A 6,000-nucleotide genomic window follows, 5' to 3' on the forward strand; every position below is an offset into this window, starting at 1 on the left:
TTAAACTTCGTTTTTCGGGCTTCGTATCGCATTTGGGCTTTGTAGGGCCGAAAGATAACTAGTGATAGTTATTAGGGTTTATGAGATAAAACCTAATTACCTAATATATATATATGTATTTATAGATATATGTATATATATGATATATCCTAATTGTCTTCAACCTTACAACAACAACTGTAGCCGTCACTAGAAGAAAGCAATTCCAATAAAGTTGGAATTTTTAGTTGTTGGCTATTGTTCTTCACGGCTGACAAGGAGCCGTCACCCACCAAAGGCACTGTGACCTCTCTCACTTGTGAATCCGTTCGTTCCTATTCGTGTCTAGCACCCGTTCATTGTACCTCGGTGTCTCACACGATTAATCTTTAACCACTAAGGTATATTTAATCTCATCAGTAGATTAATTGTTTTATATATCGTATTTGCATGTTTGTAACCATGATCCTGTTCGGTTCATTTTTGGTGTCGATTTTTATATTTATTCCGCTGCGTATTTTATTAATTATAAATTTAACTAGTAAAATATATCAAACCCGTTTTGATAAAACTGAAATTGACACCACTGAATCCCAACACAATCATGATACATTACCAGAAATTGGCCGCCTAGAGCATTTAATGCTAACGAAGTGGAGAAGAAACTTATCTCTGTTATACTTTCTGTCCTCTGATATTCATTAAATAACAGAGATTGCGGTGAAGAAAATCTACAAGTTGGTAGCTTCCATTTATGACAAATATTAAGTTTGCTATAAATAATCACCACTTTGAGTTAAAATCTGTCATCTTCACACTTCTTCTTCATCTCACACTTTCACACACACAAAATGAATACCATCAAAGACGAATGCTTCCCACTTGTTTTTTATCCATATCACAATCTTAGATTGAGGACCAATCTGGAAGGTCCTCAATGGGAAGGATGTCAAGTTGTGCTCAACATGCTCATGAGTAGTAACTTGAACTATGCCCTCACTGCTCATATAACTGTTCATCCAGAGATTCTTCAAATCTTCTGGAAAAATGCAATATTATCTGAGTTTGATAACAGAAATAAAATGGCCATTAAGAGTGAGGTGCTAAATCAAAAAATTCTGTTAAATGAAGCCACCATCAGGACAGCTCTTCAACTCAATGATGAGAATGACGTCCTAATGTTTACAAGGGTCCAGAAGGAAGATGTCTAGAGGCAAATGGGTTACAACACGCAAACCCAACAACGAGCAATCAACAAACATGGCTTTCTCAAGCCATGGCAATATCTGGTTACACAGATGGGTGCATGTTTTTCAAAGAAGGCCATCAATCATCATGAGGTATCTCTTAAATTGATGGAACCTATATGGGCACTTGTACTCAAAGTACCTTACAACTTATCTTATTATCTGATGAGAGATTTTGCAAGTAACATGTGGGTTGACAAACCGTTCTTGATGTATCCGCGTTTTCTGACAAAGATAATCACAAGCTAGCTAGACTTTGCAGGCATTCCTGCAAGTTATCCAATATGAGACTTCAAGAAAACATGGGTCTCAGCATGCTTGTACCCACCAACCAGGATTATGGGTTGACAACTGATCTGTTGGTGCTTCTGGAAATAGAACATGGTGAAGGGATAGATATTGACTAGGTCTCTCTGTTTGCATCTTGTTTGTGTAGTTGGTTTGCTTGTTAATATGTTTATAAAATATGCTTCTTATATTACTTTGATTGACTGTCTTATGGATTGGGTAATGGGCAAAGAAATATGAGAAACATGATCATCAGAAGACAAAATTATTTTACACAAAACTCTAAATTTCTGATGACAGAAGACAAAATCTGATAATTCAAAAATAGATCTAAAATTTGTTTTCTGATAAAACTTCAAGATAATAAAATGTTTCAAAAAATATCAGAAAAAGCCAAGAGACATGGATGCCACCAGAAAAACAAATGTGAGTCTTCTGATCTTATCTCATTCCCTCTCATCTCAAAAAAAAAAGTGTTAAAGAAGACCACAAGTTTAGGGGGAAAACTCATCCAGTAAATTCTGTTGAAAATTGTTGAATTCTGTTGACCACATCTAAAAGGTCAACAGAAGATAGAACTAAAGGCAATACTTACTTTCAACAGAATTTATATTGATTTTCTGATAACATTATCAGAATGGGACTTTGACTTGCAAAGAAAAGAGGATGCATATGAAGAAAGGTAATTAGACCTCCTATCAAATGGGGTCCACAATGATAAAAAGGTGTCATAAAACCAATAGTTTTCTCCAATAAAAAATCAGTGCAACACTTCCATATAACAATGATTGAAGAAACTACAAATTGAAGGAACAAGTTGAAAGGGCAAAACCACGTTTACACGATTAATCATCATTAAAGTCTTGATACCCACGATCCAACGGTTATATTATCAACCAAAACTCACATCACACGATCTAATGGTAATAAAGACAATTAATGATCCTTTAACCGCCACTACATGACACGTTCCATATCCCCTCAACTCCATAAACCCACAACTCTCTGCTACATTATATAAATTTTACTGAGAAGAAAATGTGACACCTGTGTCATATCAACCATCAAACAAATACCAAACCAATGAAATATTATATTTCATACTTTGGATTTATATAAATATGTGTATCATTTGCACATATTAATTCTTGTTTGATTTCGGGCTTAAAATCGCTTTCTGGAAGGTTATACGCAATCTGATGCGTAAATATAACCAGTTTAATGCAACAAACACTCTAGAACAGTGAAATAGGCTTAACATACCTTAGATAACCCTTACATAACTTAGAAATAAGTTTTGGAAGGTTTGGTATGCTGAAATCAAGTTTATTCGCTTACAGGGACTAAATTAGACAAACTGCGAAAGTATGTCAATTTTTACTGTAACAGACCCTCCGAAACTTGATCATAAGTTAAATATGCCCTAAATATCCTTTACATAGCTTATAAATAGGCTTTGAGGTGTTTGGTGTACAAAAATAAACTTTATGCTCATTTAGGGACTAAAAGCGTCAAAAAGTGCATAAGTTTGCATTTTCGCGCATATTTTACATTCTGAATACTTCCGGACTTCCAAAAATTTATGTAAGAATTAAAATATTTTATTTTAGTGTTTGGCATGTTAAAATTATGACACCTGTGTCACTTTAACCATCAAACAAATACCAAACCAATGAAATATTGTATTTCATATTTGGGATTTGTATAAATATGTGTATCGTTTGCACATATTAATTCTTGTTCGATTTCGGGCTATAAATCGCTTTCTGGAAGGTTATACGCGATCTGATGCGTAAAAATAACCAGTTTAATGCAACAAACACTCCGGAACAGTGACATAGGCTTAACATACCTTAAATAACCCTTACATAACTTAGAAATAAGTTTTGGATGGTTTGGTATGCCGAAATCAATTTTATTCACTTACAAGGACTAAATTCGACAAACTGCGAAAGTATGTCAATTGTACTGTAACAGACCTTCCGGAACTTGATCATAAGTTAACCACACCCTAAATATCCTTTACATAGCTTAGAAATAGGCTTTGAGGTGTTCGGTGTGCTAAAATAAACTTTATGCCATTCAGGAACTAAAAGCGTCAAAAAGTGCATAAGTTTGCATTTTCGCGCATATCTTACGTTCTGAATATATCCGGACATCCAAAATTTATGTAATCATTAAAATATTTTATTTTAGTGATTGGCATGATAAAATTCCATTCGTCGCGTAATTTGGATCGTTTTTGCGTTCATTACGATTTCCGTCGTAATTAACCGAACAACGCAACCGTACGACCAAACGAACCGACATCCGAGATGTTTTGAGCATATTTTAAGATCCCTATACATTAACTTTATTTTAGAGCCTTGAAATGGGGTTAACGGGACTTAAAAGTGCAAAAAATCAAGTTTTACAAGTGCAGGGGCCATTTTTGAAATTTCTGACTAGATTCAATGAACCTAGTCCAATTTTGAAGGGTTGATGGTTTTAACCCATGGTTTTGCAAAACCATGGGCTAGTATTTAATAGTTTATAAAATACTATGGGCCATTTTAGGGATGCCCATGGTATTACAAAACCATGGGCACATGTGTACGGTTGAGATTAAATCATGTTTTTCGACGAACGATCTTAACGGTTCAAGGAAATCTATAAATACCCACCCTCACTTTCTTCCCAAAGCACACTTGAATCTGATTTTGGCTCTCTAAGTTGAAGTTTATGCTTCATACCTGAGAGTAAATCGGATTAAGAGCTTGCGGGGACCTTTTGTAAGTATTCTTTCGTTCTTTTCATTCGTTTTTATCGTTAAAGTCAAACTGCGTTTGACTTTCTGCTTTGACCAGTTTATGGTCAACGCGAAGTTCATTTGAACTTCATAACGTGAGCGTAATCACGATGGTTATAGTCCCTAATGACTATACCTACTGATTTCCACGTTATCTAGGCTCAGTGACGAGTCGTAGTTTCGGCCAAAATGCGTTTCCTCGCGTATTTTGTAACCAAACTACTCTAGGGTATTAAAACCGTTTGTTTTAATACCAAACCTGTTTTCTAACTTTACTAAACATGTTCTAGCGTGTTTAGCTCGTCGCTTTTAGATTTGTGCTTGTTTAGGGTCGTAAAGGTAAGCGATCTAATCAATCACTTATACTTTCGAACCCGACCCATTTGGTCGATCATTAGGATCCGACCAAACACATTAGGTGACCATAGTTGTATAGGGAATAACCTTTGGAGGTTATACCTTATAGTCACGTCATTTAAGTAGTTGTATGATAAGTAATTCTTATGCCTTAGGAAAATTACCAAAATGCCCTTTTTACGCATAAATTCATTTTAAGCATATGTAACTTAAATTTTGACATCTAAACTGATTTAGCAACAATATTAGACATGTTAAGGCATATATTACTTGTCATAGGACTAGTTAGGCGTTCCGAACGCGATTTATGCGAACGACGCGTTAAAGTAGCGTAAGCTACCTAAACGGGTCGTAATGGGTCGTAAGCACTTAGGTTAGGTTTCGTTTTAGTATGTAGGCTTTGTTAAACCATATTACATAAGTTCCCACACTTATTTGGTTTATGAACCCTCATACTACCCGATCCTCCGTTAGGTCCGGTTATTAATGTAGTTACCTATATTAGGTGTCGTTTGCTTTCCGTGATCCCTCTAGCTTTGTTTGGTTGTTGTTCAAGACTTCTAAGCACCCTCAAGTGAGTACATAGTCCCCTCTTTTACTGTTTTTCAAACATTTTGGGGTGAAACACATGTGCCTACTTGTTACTTTCGTGCTTTCCTGTTTTCACATCATATACTTGCTAAGTTCACTAGTACACTATTAGTACATGATTTTATTATGTTTTTGCTATATATGCCCATTGTGTGCATACTTAGTACATCGTTTTACATAACATTACATGCTATGTATGTTCATCATACTTAGTACATTTTACATCACATGCTATGTATGTTCATCATACTTAGTACATTTTACATCACATGCTATGTATGTCCATTGTGTGCATACTTAGTACATCGTTTTACAAGACATTTTATGCTTTGTATCATGCTATGTATGTCCATCCGTCGCATATTTAGTACATTGTTTGTGCATTCTTACCTATGGTTTGGTTATTACATATTTCACTTGCCATACATGACATTTTGTTATACACATTACTTGATTGACATTTGACAACGGTTTAGACATGGGCAATTTACATTGGTGGTTTATGTGGTTAAGTGATTTGAGTAACGAGATGTGTGTAATGTGATACAAGCATGGTGGATACGCCGCTGGTACTTCCTATATATAAGTGCTTGTATTATATTACATGGCGTAGCGTTATTTAGATCATTCATTTGGACTTATACATTTTTACACAAATAACATATTTTTCACAAGACATTGTTTTACAAAACAGTTTGTTTTATACAAACTCCTTTTTACTTGGTTATTCACTTAACCTTACATCATTCT

Source organism: Helianthus annuus, chromosome 3 (assembly GCF_002127325.2).
Source record: "Helianthus annuus cultivar XRQ/B chromosome 3, HanXRQr2.0-SUNRISE, whole genome shotgun sequence".
NCBI classification, from domain to species: Eukaryota; Viridiplantae; Streptophyta; class Magnoliopsida; order Asterales; family Asteraceae; genus Helianthus; species Helianthus annuus.